Here is a 16,581-nt window from a genome sequence, read left to right as displayed (position 1 = left end):
GTGGAAGAGCCCATCATCTCCACAACCGAAAAAGGCGAGGCAGGTCCTCAGCTTGACCAAGTGCATGCTCATCGTCTTTTTCAACATTTGCGGCATTGTACATCGAGAATTCGTCCTCAGGGGCCAGACCGTCAGTAGCGAGTTCTACTGCCAAGTTTTAAGGCGTCTGAGGGAGGACATTCGGTGAAAGCGACCAGATCTGTGGCACATGAAAAACTGGATGCTCCACGACGACAATGCACCCTGTCACCGCACTCTCCTCATACGAAGTTTCTCGCCAGAAACAACATGATCTCACTTCCGCACCCATCCTACTCACCAGATTTGGCTCCTGAAGATGAAGATCCAGGCTCAAAGGTCACTGTTTTGACACCATTGCAGGGATCCAGCACGAATCGCAGACATGCTTGACATGCTTCGAAAAGAAGACTTCCAGGACACATTCCAGAAGTGGCAAGAATGCTGGGAGCACTGTATTGATATGCAAGGGGACTATTTTGAAGGTGACACTGTGTAAACGTAAATAAATAATTTCTCGTAAACAGAACTAGTCTTGAAACTTTTTGATACCATCTCATATATATGTAGGAAATACTGCCATATGTATAGAAAAGCATTTTATGGACACACACAAAAAAATGTTCCAACCTGTCCAGAAACTCCAGTCTTTGCATTCTCACTGAAAGATCTTCACGCCTTTAAAAATTATCTTGAGTATACAAAATTGAGTTTCCTATGATAGAATACATTGGTTTGACCAAACAACCCATAGTTATCTTAAGCATGAATGCAACTTCACAATCAGACAGGATTAATAGCACACAGAAAACAAATACCTTCAAAGAGGAAATCATTATGAGAGCCAGAGAGGTGATCAGATCATGTCACACTTGGAACCTAGGACTTAAACTACATGACATTTTTTAGGCATCTTAGTGTTGCAGATCTTGGCAATATGAAGCAGTGTGTGGTTGTCTTCAGCAATCTACATGGAGCATATCCATGATGGATGATATATATATCTAATTGTTTAATACAAATAGTTTACAATTGGTTCTCAAACTTATATGGTACATCCCTCTCCCTATCTCAAATTAGGGACATTCTGAACATTTGGCTCATTGGCCTGTCGTGGCCAAGAAACTTGGCATCATGAACACCTAATAAATACTTCAGTAGAGCAGTTAATCCTATTTGCAGAATTAGTATGTCTATGTATGTATGATGAAAAACTTAGGATTCTAGGAGGGGTGGACAAAACTCTTCCCCCCCCCCCATTTTTTTGTGTGGGTGGCTAACTCGTTCACTTCCTAGACAGGCTTTTCAACCAAAGAGTATTATTATTTACTAACTAAGCTACTCGAGTTCTGTTTTCCTATCACAGAAACATATTCTTTGTATTTCCCATTCTATTAAGAATTTTTAAGAGATCAAATTGCAATTTATAATATTTTTACAGACATACCCTAGTCATACAACATGTTACATTCCATTGTATAGCAAATCATTGCCTTTTTATTTGAAGATTTTGTATTTTTCATGTAATGGTTTGATAACAGTTTTAAGCAGTCATGTGCCTAACTGACATAGCCTAATTTAATCATTTTAATTTTATGGACGCTACAAATCTTAGTATCGAATGTAATAGGTTTATGAGTCTTCCTTCTTTTCAGTGAGGGTAACAGTATGTCATAGTCATTCTATGTATTTATATTGCAGGTTTTGTAATTGTTATCAGTTGATTCAGGGTGGTGTTATGTTGCTAAAACCATCATACAAGCGAATGCGACTTCGTAATAATGGGCATTGGTCATAAGTAAAATTTATCATATGAGCTGATCGTCATCAAGCAAAGCAAAGCATCATAAGACAGGACCTTACTGTATGTAAAAATACAAGTGTGTGCGTGCACGCGTGTTAATTATATATAAATTTTATATTAAAATATATGTAAATAAATATTTACTATAATGTTGGGCTTATTTTTTTTGTGCAGTTTTGCATATGGCATATCATTGTATTGCAGTTTAATTGAAGTTGTTACTACATGATGTTTACTTTATTTCCTTCTCCATTGATAGAGTCATGCCCCACAGTTTGGAAACCACTAGCTTAAAAGCTGTTGATTAATAGTTTTTAATTTATGCTTATTTTGTAATTGTTATTTTCTAATTTAGTTTATATTTGTTATGATATTCATTGTTTAAAGGCAATGAAATTATATAATTTCTTTTAGCATAAGTTAAACCTGAGTCAATGTCTCTTTTATTTAGACTGTTGGTTAGGCCTTCATTAGCTTGTGAATTTGAATAACAACATCTGTCTATTTCAAAGTTTTGGAAGTCTTTTTTCCTTGAATTGCTATCTTGTTCCATGTAATTGTTTTGTATTAGTTGGTCTGACGATGTCAGTATAACATAGGTGAAACTTAGCAGAAGTGTTAAAGAATAATTTATATTATATAATTGCATGCATGTATGGTCATTTATTACTGTTAATGAAATTAACTGTATGTTTCTATTCTCTGTGACTCATCATCAAGTATGTTTTTATTAACTTTGTTCCTATTCAGTTTTAGTTGTTTAATGTTTTAACTTGTTGGTGTTCATGATTTTCTGTTTTATATTTATAGTGCTGCAATATAATTTGATGTAATTAATTGAAGCTGGTATTACAAACAGCATTTCATTGCTAAAAAAGTAAAAATTCTAGTCATATGACCAAAGCAAAATTCAATTCGAATGTTTAATTATACAAGACATTGGAATGTACAGAAAGTATCCAAACAAAAAAGCTGCATGACCACAAGCTGCAGTTATTTCAAGATTTATTTTAGCACATTATAATCTTTCAGTACATCAATCAGGCACCACAATTTTATTTGATGACCCCAGCATTATCATTCATAAATGCATAGCTAATGCTATAATAAACATTGAAAGATTTCCATTCATGCTAAACTGTATAATTGCATTAGACAGGCTCTTACTTGACCATATATTGAATACTTTGCACATTGGGTGGGCATATTTTTGTTAATTTTTCAACATTTTAAGCAATGATGGTTTATTTTATTTATTTATTTTTATTATTATAATTTTTTTTAATATATATATATATAAAATTTGCCTGTAATACAAATATTTTGAACTAGCTTATTGATGCACTTTCTTAGAAAATGGTCACAAAGGGAATATCATTATCTATATCATGTAATTAAAAACTAATGTGTTAAATGGTTAAGGTTTTTTTTAAATATTTTTTTTTAGAAATTGCTTGAGTTTTGTGACAAGTGAAGATATTTATGTCTGCATAGCAAAATTATGATTATAGATAATTATAGTATGATCTTCAAATGCAATACGAAACAATTATTGCAGAAATCAACATTGTGTTTGTGTAACTTCTCTGGCTTGAAACATGATAAAACTATTTCAATTACCCCAATTTCTGATTGGCGGCTCCTCCTCCCCCTCTCTAACTTCACAGATTAAGCTGGAAGAGAAGCTGAATTGCTTGCTGCCAATAATGATGTAACACGAATTGTTAACCTATCTACCATAATTCCAAATATCCCTATCATTCTCCCACCACCCTGGACCTTTTCTTAACTAGCTCTCCTTCCAAATATACCATTGATGTTAGCTCTTCTCTTGGCAACTCGTACCACAATCTTGTTCAAATATTTTTTTCCTTTGCCCAGCCAGTCTATGCCTTGTATAGTATTACAATGGAGCCATTTGGGATTTCTGTACCACTTTCCCATGGTCTGATTGCTGCTTTCACTCTCCAGTCCAAGTATTCACTCTGAATCTAATAACTGAAATTATTTTTGCTGGAATGAGTGATTTTATTCCCCATTTCACTGAGCATCTCAATCCTTATCCAAGCCTTGGTTATCCAACAAATGTGGCAAAGTAGTTCAAGCTAAAAATGCAGCATTCATTCAATGGCTGAAGTTAAAGACTCCATCCTTTACACCCTAGTCCTTAACAAACTGAAAAAAATAAAAATAAAAAATCAGCAAATCTAAAGCAGACTTTGTATGGGTCAAAAACTCCTATTCAAATGGCTTTGAGCCTTCAAATCTCCAGTAAAACCATACTGCCGTTTTACTTCTCATTCATCCTGTTGGAAGAGTGGCATCATCTTCTTAAGATAAGGAAGGCTTTTTTTGGCATCTTTCTTCTCTTCTATATCTTATTTTGATGACCAAGGCAAATCTCCTCTGATCTTTTCGACAGAAGGACATCAGAAAAATACTCATAAGCCCTGATGGTATACAGCCAGTTGTACTAAGAGTTTGTGTTCCAGAATTAATACCTATCCTGTATTGGCTTTATAAGCTGTCCTGCTCATCTGGCATCTATCCAACAGATTGGAAGCAAGCTATTATCCAGCCTGTTCTGAAAAAGAAAGATAAAAGGCAACGATCAAATAATTCTGGAAAAGGCATATAAGGTCCCAAAAGATACTTATCATCTATATCGATTGCATTATAAATTGGAAATCAGATCTTGACTGTTTTCTTTATGCAGATAATGTTATGCTCTTACTTAAAAAAAAAAAAATCCATCCAAGATATAACTGTATTATAGATTTACAAATAAACCCTTCATCAGTAGGAGCCACATTGGAAAAAAAAAAATCCACTTGAACAGCTGCTGTAACAAATTCGGTATGAGAACCAGCAATGAAAATATGAGCAGTATGCAGATAGGCAGGAATATGGAAAACATTAACTACATTCTCAGTAGATACTCCATAGTATAAGTAATATGTTTCAGTTATTTAGACACAAGTTTTAGTGAAGATGTCAAATTAAATCATGGAAATAAAGTGTGAAGTCAACTGAATAAATTTCTGATAGTATGCAAGATAGTCCTCACGGTTAGCTGAGTGGCTATGTGCTTCACAACCATATGCCTGGAAAAGGAGTGTCCTGCGTTTGAAAAACCCTGGGCATGGACCACAGGGTTTTTCTCCCAAGTTTATCTGGGGTTTTTCCTCTCGCAAGCAGGCAAACTGGCTCCATGAACACACATCTACATACATATGATACCTCCAGGAATAAGGAGTAACCAACCTATTCCGTAAAATTTCAGTTCCGAATGCCTACACGGTAAAAAGTGTAGGTCTACACGTGAGCGTAAATTAGGATACAAGATAGTGTTTTACCTGATGTTAACTTATGGATCTGAAAGTTGGGTAAGAAATATAAAAGCTGCTTGAAGACCACAGTTATTAGAATTCTGAAATAAACATTGAGGTTAATGACCAGATGGCATTGATAGCAGAATCATATTCAAAATAAAATATTAGAATGGAACATGACTTAATTAGCATTCATGCAATATACAAGGCATATCCTTGTATAAACTATAATACACTTAGTATTAAACATGATTTATTTGTCCCTAATTTTAAAACCATACACTTAATACAAAACAGTTTATTTCTCCATAATTAAAAACAATACTAATTAATAATAATAAACATAATTTTGATTAACTAGCCAACCCATTGTTACATACAAAATTGTTATGCCCTAAATTGTTTAGCAAATTTTTCTGATTGAGCCTTCAAGATTGAATTGTCTATCAAGAATCTGGCACTTCTCATTGTAGTGAACCATTGAATCATTGCTTCATTGACGTTTGTGAGCTCACATTTTCTCAATTTTTTTTGTTTCAGTTAAGTTGTTGCCTAGAAAATTTTCAAGAGGAATGCAGAGAGGAGCATATCAATACTTGAGGTAAAAAAAAGCCATCAAAAATTTGAAAGGTGGAAAAGCACCTGGAATAGATGATATTCAATCAGAAATGCTGAAGTACAATGTATAAAAGTTTTGCAGTGGTTATTGTGCATAGCATAATTCAGAGGGCCTGGTCAGAAGGTTTAATTCCCAGTGATTGTAGTAGAGCTCTCATAGTACTCATCTATAAAAAAGGGAATAAAACTGAATGTGAGAATTACAGAGGAATTTCTCTTCTAAGTGTTCCAGATAAGATTTATACAAGCATAATTGAAAAAGGAAATATGAAAAGGATCTGTACTTTAGTTTTGTAGATCTGGCAAAGACAAACGACAAGGTGCCCAGAGAAAAGCTTTGCAAAACACTACAATTATATGGGGTGAATGGAACATTATACAGAGCAAGTCAGTTAGCAGTTAGAATTCATGGAAATACAGGAAGATGGTTTGGTGTAAAATCAGGGATAAGACAAGGATGAACATTATCTCTACTCTTATTTATCATCTATATGGATCACATTATGAAAGAAATTGGCATCAAGCCTGATATTAGAATTGGAAATGTTGAACTTAGCTCTTTGCGTTATGCAGATGATGATGCTGTACTCCTAAACACATCTAGTTCAAGTCTCCGGGATTCACTAACTAAATTGCATAACAGCTGTAACAAATTTGGCATGAAAATCATCAATAAAAAGACCGAAGCTATGATAATAGGCAGGAGCATAGAAAACTTCCGCTGCATTCGATTGGAGATCTTATAGAACAAGTAAAATATTTCAGCTATTTAGGCACAGTTTTTTAGTGAAGATGGCAGGTTAAATCTGGAAATAGACAACAGAATAAGCAAAACTGGTATGGTGGGTACCGGCTGAATAAATTTATATGGAATAAGAGAGAAATTAGCCAAAGAACCAAACTTATACAAAACAGTGTTTAAACCAGTTTTGAATTATGGATCTGAGAGTTGGGTAAGAAATGAAGCACTTGATCAAAGACCACATATATGAGGATTCTGAGAAAAATTAGGCAAGTGAACCAATGGCATCAATAGCAGAATCATATTAAAAAATTAAGATATTAGAAAGGATCTTGACATTATTAGCATTAAGAATCTCTCAGCAGAGCTCTAAGGTGGTATCAGTTGCATCAGTCTTGGGAATGGTAGCTCAGCAGCAATTTCCTCCATTCCACTCTGTCATTGGCTTTCTTCTTAATCTTCTGGTAACTTCTCAGGCCTGTGCTTTCTTTGACTTGGTCAATAAAGCTTTTCCTTGGTCTGTTCCTTCTTCTTTTCATCTCTATTTTGTCTTCAGTTATTCTTTTCACAAGTCCATCATGCCGAAGTATATGTCCATACCACCTATCTCTTCTAATTTTGATTGATCTGATTAGACTTCTTGTTTCACTTATCTCTCTCGGGACTTGTTCATCTGATTTTTTTTTCTGTCCATTTTATTTTGTTCATGTGCAGCAAGCATCACATTTCAAAGGCCTCCAATCTTCTTGTGTCTTCTCCTCCTAGAATCCAGGTTTCACATCCATACAGTGAGATACTCCATATCAATGTATTTATTATTATTTTTTTCAATTGTAGGTTGAGGTTTCCTGTTAAAATGCTTTTCATCTTAAAGAATTGGACTTTTGCATTGTTTATTCTTGACCTTGTCCTCTTTCTCTGCCGTCTTCTGTTATTAGGCTTCCTAAGTATTTAAAGCTTCTTACTTGTTTTATTTGTTTCCCATTGATGTCTATATGCTCTATATTGATAGGGATTTTGCCTGTAACAAGGATTTTAGTCTTATCTGTGTTGATTTTCATTTTTTATTTTTCCAAGTTATTATTTAATGATTCTAGTATTGTTTTTAATGCTCTTTTGTTTTTTGCTACAAGGGCTATATCATCGGCAAATCTCAAACACATGACTTGCTCACCATTTATCTTTATGTTGTTATTTATTTTATCTTTAGTTTCCTATTAAGTAAAGTGCACAATCTTAACTTACAATCTTAATTTACAAGCATTTTTGCGTTGTTGCATTTTCCAGATATCCACATGGCAGTGACGTAGCTAGAGCTTTTGCAGCCCCTCTCAATACTTACCAAAAATACTACAAAAAGTCAAAACGACATAGAGGGAAATAATTTAAAACTATGTTTATTTTTGAAGTAAAACTTTAATTTCAACAGAAAAATAACATTCTAAAATGTTATTTTTCTTGCTTTTCTGTTAGCAAAATCGTCGATGACATTGGCGAAGTCTATTTCATAGTAATGTAGGTAATTCTTAATCAATTTTAATTTAGAAAAACTCCTCTCACAACTAGCAACATTTACAGCAATTGTGAGGAAAATACGCAGTAGTATTACAATATTTGGAACTGAGTTCTCAAGACTATATTTTTTTTTTAGAATTAACTGCAAAAGTTCAAAAAGGTTCAGAATGCTGCCCCCTAGGTACACCACTGCACATGGGTTTACCAGATTTTTAGTAGTGAGTATTCTAGAGTTATTTACAATATGAGCGACCTCTGTAAAAATCGATGCTAATTTAAAGGAACTTTTGCTGCATTGAATTTTACAGTGTTTTATGTATTATGGCATACAGGAAAAAAAAAAAATTTTTTTTTTTTTTTTTTTTCAATTCTATTGGTTGGTTACTTGTTGAATAGATTTTATTTAAAAATAATGAGTCTTTCTTTAAACCTTATTCCTGCATATTTATATAATTCTGAACCTAACTTTTCTTCTCCATGTGATTTTCTGTTTCTTGTTTCTCTCAAGCTTTTTTTTTCTCTTCTTCTTTAGTTATTTCCATTTCATTGAATGTTTGCTTGTTATCTTTTTTAAACTATTTCTGTCCACAATTCTGTATATAAATTTAAAAGTTCTTTTAATTTCAATTCAGTGTTTAATTTTATATTTTCTCTACCATCGATACTTAAATGTTTCAAAATCTTATATACATTGGGTCTTATTCTAAATTAGAAGCAAATTTGTTCTTTTAGCTATGGCTTTTATTCTTTTATACTCTATTTGCATCTTCTAATCTTTTACTGCTTAATCATTTCTGATATGCTTCTTTTTTTCATTTTGATTATTTCTTTGATTATACCATCCCATATCTTTGGTTTTTTATTTTTATTGAAGTTTCTCATCTTTCCTAAGCTTTTCTTTGCTGCTGCATTTAGTATCATTTTTATTTTAAGTTTTCTATTTCTTCACTTTGTTTTATTTTATCAAAATATTGGTTAATTCTTTGTTCATATAGGCATTGTATATTTATGTCATTTAATAATCATTTTATAAAAGAATGTTTTCAATTTTCTTTCTGTTCTTGTTATTTGTAGCCATTTAGGTGATAATCTTAATTTTATTTTAATGAGGAAGTTAACCTCTGTAGACTTGAACATCTAAAGAAACTTTGATGTCTTTTCATTTGAGATAAAGTAATCTAATATTGATTTCCATCCTCTTGCTGTCCAAATATATTTATGTATATCTTTATGTTTATAGAAAGAATTCATTATTTTAAGATTATTATGAAGTCAAAGTCAATCAATTTTTTAACATTCCTGTTTAGAATATGTTCTCCATGAATTCCTATATTATTATTTTAATTTTCATTTTTCCAATTCTTGCATTTAATTCTCCTGCTAATATTACATAATCATTTTTATTTATTTTATTATATACATTTTGTAATTGATTATAAAATTCAATATTATCTTCTCTTCTTTCTTCTGGGGCATATAAACCAATTATTGTTAAATAACCACTGTCTATTTTTATTCTAGCTGCTATTATTTGTTCATTCCATAGTTTATAATATATTAACTGTTTTGAAATGGAATTATGAATCCAAATCATAACACCAGCTTGTGCTCTTTGGTCTCTGTCGACTCCACTATATATTGCATTAAAATTTGCAGTACTCATGTTTCCTTTTATTCATTTATTTTATTTATTTATTATTATTTTTATTGTTTCGGTGATTACTGCTATTTGAAATTTTCTTTCGTTTAATATCAAATTTAATTCTGTTTCTTTATATGATATTCCTCTTACGTTCCAGTTTGCTATGTGTATTATATTTTGCTGTTTCCATTTTTGTTTTACATTTTTTTTCATTCCAGGATTGTTTTCCATAGATTCATTTTCAATACTTTTCTCTGTTGGCTTAAAAGTAATTTAGTGCTCTCCATGTCAGGTTACTAGCCTGGCAGTGGAAAGTCCATTGCCTGGTAGCAGCCCTATCACTACCTTAAGGCTTCTGAAATTGCCTTCTTCCAAATTTAAAATCCATAAGAGGAATAGGGTGTATTGAAGGAAAAGAGAAGATTTTAGAGGGAGATAAATATAGACCAGAAATGGAAAGACCCCATAGCCGTCGAGTACTCTAATAGCATAAGGATCATAAAATGAGAAGAGTTGGCTGCTAAGGCCTTATAGGAAAGGTTAAAGTGAGTGGATCTTCCTCAAAGTAGTAGAAGTAGAGGATAGATCCAGCTAGGGGAACATGGGCGTGCCACTTCCCTTACAATCAAGATGATTGGCCCTGTTGGCCCATGAGTCCTTATTCAATATATTCGGACCTCCCCCCCCCCCCCACACACACACATACCATATCTGGTGGGCTCCCCAATCCTCCAATTAGGGGATGCTCTCTCTAGAAGTTACAGGGTCACCTGAGAATTCTCTTATCTACTTCAAGTTGTTCAGAATTTAACTTGGTGATAGTATCTAGTCATGAGAATGAAGCTTTTCCAACAAATATGTAAAAACTTATTCTTTAAACATTTATGGTCAGCTGTGTATTCTAGTAGTAGAATTATAAAGTGCAATATGTGGAATCCATAATCACCATTACTTGTGTAACTGTTTCTTTGATGAAACCTGAAGAAGAATCAACGTATTCTCCTAGCAGGACATGTAATTGCTCCTTTGCATATTGAATTTTAAAAAATGAAATTGTATATATGATATATATTTTACAGTTAAAAAATAATTTTTATAGACACACACACAAACTATATATACAAAATGGCAATGAATTTTGTGCCAAATGTTGTGTCTGGCTTGAGGTTTTTTTTTTTTTTTTTAAATCACTACAGCAGCTGAATAACATTTCTCTCTACCTCATAAAGTAGTGCTTTGTTTCATTCATGAATGCACATACAGTCACTCTATATATAGTCAGATATAATGATGTGCATTCATTTAGTTCCTAGAAAACGCATTATCTCTCAAATATCTACAAAACATATCTGATGCCAAAGATAATGTTGCAACTTAATCAACACTGCATTCATTCCTAACATTCAGATAAAAAAAAAACCTATCTGAGTTTTTTTTTATCTGGGTTTAATTTGTTAAAGTTTTTATGTGAAAATATTTTATTAAAAATTGTGATTTATTAATTTTGTGGTATATGATGTGTTGAGTGAATATTATATTCTTTTAAATATCCATAAGTTCAAATCTTTATAAATGTTTCTCTAAGGGAGACAAGACTATTTATGTATAAGGGCCAGTAGTCATCTTCAATCAGTTGTATTTAAATGTTAAAATAGAATTGTAATATTTGATGTCACATTTTAAAAACTGTTGACAATCATATGAAGTATATTTTTGTAATATTTTTTCCCATTCTTTCTCTCTCTGAAATAAAAAAAAAATATTTTGAATGATATTTTTATTATTCTTTTTAGGTGTTTTTTTTTTCACTCTAAGCTGTAATTGTCAACTTTGGTAGTGGGAGTAAAAATCAGATAAATTAAAAAAAAACAGCATAAAGTAAAAATTTACTTGCAGTCAACTTTTACTTAAGAGAATTAGCAAGGATCAAAAGAATAATTTATAATGCAAGGTATAAGAGGTTGAGAACAAAAAAAAGCCGGTCAGTTGCTTGGAATAATGTTGATATTGTGGCACTTCAGATTGAACTTTTTAGGAAGTATACAATATTCACTATAATGGTAAAAAAAAAACACCTCAAGCAAGTCTGGCTTGAGTTTTTTTTTTTAATCACTACAGCAGCTGAATAACATTTCTTCTACCTCATAAATTAACAAAATCTGCTTTTTTTTCATCCATGAATTCATAGTCAGATATAATAATGTGCATTCATTTAGTTCCTAGAAAACAGGTGTTATCTCTCAAATATCTACAAAAACATAACTGATGCCAGAGATAATGTTACAACTTGATCAACACTGCATTTATATATATATATATATATATATATATATATATATATTCATTTCTAACATTCAGATAGCTTTTTGTTTTTTAATCTGAGTTTAACTTGTTAAAGTTTTTATGTGAAAATTGTGATTTATTAATTTTGTGGTATATGATGTGTTGAATAAACATTATATTTTAAATATCTATAAGTTCAAATCTTTATAAATGTTTCTCTAAGTCAGACAAGACTATTTATGTATAAGGGACCAATAGTCACCTTCAATCAGTTATAGGCATTTAAATGTGAAAATGGAATTGTAATATTTGTTGTCACATTTTAAAGACTGTTAACAATCATATGAAGTATATTTTTGTAATATTTTCTTCCATTCTTTCTTAAATAAATAAAAAAATATTTGAATGGTATTTTTATTTTTAGATGTTTTTTCATTGCAAGCTGTAGTTGTCAACTTTGGAAGTGGGAGTGAAAATCAGATAAATTAAAAAAAACATAAAATAAAAGTTGACTTGCAGTCAACTTTTACCCCAGAGGCAAGGATCAAAAGAAGAATTTATAGTGCAAGGTATAAGAGGTTGAAAACAAAGAAGCAGGTCAATTGCCTTTAGAATAATATTATGGCCTTCAGATTGAATTTTTTTAGTAGATATAGAATATTCACAATAATGGCAAAAAAAAAAAACACCTCAAGCAAGTCTGGCTTGAGATTTTTGCAGAGTTTAGCTGACAGGCAGAGGAGAGGGAATATGATGGAAACTTATAAGTTACTAAAGTAATTCTGTAAGATTGGCACAAAAGAAATTTTTCAATACATGTGGAGTGGGGGGGAAACAAGGGGGTCATACTTGGAAGTTGTCTAAGAGTGTGGTTAGTAAGAGTTTGTGGACTATGTTCTTTACTTGGAGAGAGTAGGTGAATAAGAAGAATGGATTACCAGAGGTGGTTATGAGTGCCCAGACAGTGAATAAGTTTAAAGAGATGTGTGATTTAAGGAGACATGTGATAGGTATTGTGTTAATGGATAAATTGGTTCTCCTGTGATGTCTTTTGACTCGGTGGAATAAACATATAAATAATAAAATTGCTCATACAGGCTTTAAGCAAAGGCATAATCGTGTAGCAAAAGTTGAACACTGGAGCTTGTTTAGGAAATACAGGTATCCCTTGATTAACGTGATTAATTGATACCTCTATGCTACCGTGTATATCAAAATCGTGTTACTCAAATATAATAATCAATGGCAAAAATTACAATTCATCCATGATCGATTACTGTATTAATAATTTGTTTTATATGGTACTCTTTTAGGAAAGATAAAAAATTAATGCAAAGTAAATGTTTAATAAATGCTTGTACCTATATTAGTTACTGCAATTTTTTATCAAAAAAGTTATCAAGAGTCGAACAGTTTTAGTTTTTTCCTATCAGCATAAATTCTACAATAACAAGCAAAATGACTCTAGACCTTGACAAGCATTCTTCATTAACATCTGGATCCATATCCATGACTTGCTGCTTAAGCAATCCTAAACTGCAAAATATTCTATCCAATTCTTTGTTATCTTCTTTGGAACCTTATCTTCCCATTCCATTTGTTCATTATCTTCATATGCATGTTGTTGTTCAATTTCAAGACGATTATTGTCACTGAAATCTTATGAATTTGAATTCAATAATTCTTTAACATCTGCATCAAAACCAAGGTCTTCACCAATTACAATGATTTCTTCAACACTTTCATGGAATTTTGAAAACCACCTAAGTCATTAGCACATTCTGCAAAATGCTTTTCCCAAGAGGGCTCATGCAGCTAGAAGACACTTGCTCCCATGAGTTGAATGTTTAATGTTAAATTTTTTCCAAAATTCTTGGAGCCTAATCGCATTTTCTCCCATTCCTACTGCATTTGAGAATGTCTTTTTAAGAAAATAGTCTTTGAAAGTTGCAATGAGGCCCATGTCCATGGGTTGTAGCAATGATGTATTTGGTGGATTTTTGGTAAACTTAAAGGCGCGTTAATTAAAACTCTTGTCGTGTATATATAAAGGGATTGTTGCAATTAATTTCTCCGCGTTATGCAAGGGATACCTGTATGGTTTCTCCATTTGCAAAACCCTGGGAACATAGTTACTAAAAATGAAAATGCCAAGATATTACTGGGCTTTAAAATTCGGGTGGATAGCCATCTTAAACATAATGCGCCAGACATCACTAGTCAAACAATGTGTTGTTTATTGATATGATACCAGTGGATAGAGTTGAAGAAAACAGCACATGTAGCATAAGGATCTGGAGAATGAAAATTCAACATGTTTTTAACAAGAAAGCCACCAACAGTTTTAGTTGCCATAGACATGCCAGGAGAATTTATGAAACATCAGAACCGAACCTTCCAGATATAGCCAGCAAAGGTTGGTCAATTGGTAGAGCCTCTGCTACTAATGGCTCAGCAAAAAGTTGAGCGTGGTTAATAGTTGGAAGGGGCTCAGTCTTTCGATGCTGTTGGTACACATTCCCTCGATGAGTTTGGACTCCCTGGAGGTGTCACATAAACGTCATCCCAATTTCAGAAAATGGCCCTTTTAGGGCATGTCACATTTTACAATGACATCTAGTCGACCCTGTGCCATTGGATACGGCCAGATTTGGGTTCATTTACCTGTTGATTTCGTTATGTTACTTCACGTTTCTTGTTACTCTCTGACTGAACTCTGTAAATTGAATATCGAAATAATATTGTTACAGGCTCGATCTAGCCTACTAAAGGAGCTTTTTCTAGAGCCTTTTTTTTCATCCAGTTTCTGATTTAGTTAGAAACTTTGTTCACAGGTAAGGAGTATTTTTAATCTCAATTCTGAAAAATCTCTCCATCATGGTTTAGGACTGTGTTTCGAAACCTGTGGGATCTGAGAAAATATTTTTTGGTATGTCAATAACAAACGGTTGAATTTTACCTGTTTTCAATCTAGAATGAGTTAACAAATCTTGTTGATTTTCAAATAATTTGTTCAACTTCCAAGGGGAGAACCACGTATTTGTCGGAACGATTGAAATTGCGAGGGAGTCTTATCTCACTTTTTTTTTTTTTATTCCTTCATAGAAAACTCATATGCCACTGTTTCTCTCAGTTCGCAGTGCTGCTTTAGTAAATTACTGTGCAGCTTCGAGGATATAGGAAAGTGATGCGTCAATCGATTTAATGTCTTTCGTTACTGATCACATAATTTAATGTCATTTATATTTTCTTTAATTCAGTTTCTTCTAATTTCTGCCACTTAATATTATAACGTTTTCTTGTGAAAATTTAGTCATAAGATTCACTGCAAAAAAACGTTCTCTACAATTAAATAACCATGTTAATGCAGTGTTTTATAGTTAATTAAACAGAAGGGTGACTGGTATAATAAGAAAAGCAAAATCAGAGAATGAGAGGATTGCAGAGCAGGCCATAGGTAATCTCGAAGTCTAAACTTTCGGTTAGTCTCAAAGGGATGGAAATATAAAAGGCACTCCAAGACAGCGAGCAATTACCTATCGACCTGCATCTCTTTAGTTGTGATGAAGGTACCAGAGAAGTTGGTTAAGGGGGAAAATCCAGGTCTTAGTAGACAAAAATGGAATACTATATGATGGACAACATGATTTTGCGAAGGATAAGTCATGCTTCACTATAAGTATATTTAAAATTAAGCTGTTGTTTCGTCTGAGACGCAGCCACTAACGCGAGTTTATCCGGTTAAGGGTTCTGTGTGTGGAATATCTTTAATGAATGTCTCTCTCTCCCAAAAGTGGGAGATTCTTATTTTATGTGCCCATCAAAGATAGTTTTAATAATATTAATTTCTAGCGCTCGTCAACCGTTTTAATTGATAAACCGAGTGCTGTATGTACCTCATATTCCTGTTTCTTTCATTTGCTTTTTTCTACGCATTGATGATGTACTGTTATTTTCAGTACGAAATATCTACTTTCATTTCATTAAAGTTAATTACTGTGTGTTATCGTATAATTTGTTGTTTATAGTCATGCCTCAGGTACCTTTAAATATTTTAAGTGGTTAAAATCAGTTTTTGGAAAGAGTCCCGCCCCTTTTCGATATACCGAAGATGAATTAATTCAGAAGCAATAGAAGAAAATATGCAGAAATTTCCTTTAACATCTATCCTATTAATATATTCTTTCTTCAGATGGCCCAATGCCATATTTACAGGCTACATAAGCATGTACTAGAAAAACTTTGCATTTTGAAAATAAACATAAGAAACAGTTTTGTTTTAAAAAAAAAAATGAAAGCAAGTATGTAAGCAGAAGAAAATTATGAAAAACAGCTGTTTTAGCATCAAAGCAGGAGTAGCTATTTACAAAGTCTCGCAATATTAATGTAAATCTTATTTATTCGATTGCATTAACAATGGCGTGCACTTCTATATGAAAAGCAATATATGTTTTGTTTTATTTGACAAGTAGCTTTTTTTCCCCAGCTAGTTTGCAATTTAATATTTAATTTGAATATCGATCTCTGGCACAGAACGTTTATTATCCCACAACTCAACACACTCGTAAAACTATTTCAAACAACAACATGAGTGTTCATTTTTAGAATCACCAAATGCTTAAGGTTT

This window comes from Typopeltis vanoorti, chromosome 11, assembly GCF_054136105.1.
Source record: "Typopeltis vanoorti isolate ZY-2024b chromosome 11, IOZ_Tvanoo_1.0, whole genome shotgun sequence".
NCBI lineage: Eukaryota > Metazoa > Arthropoda > Arachnida > Uropygi > Thelyphonidae > Typopeltis > Typopeltis vanoorti.
Note: the sequence above shows the minus strand (reverse complement) of the source record.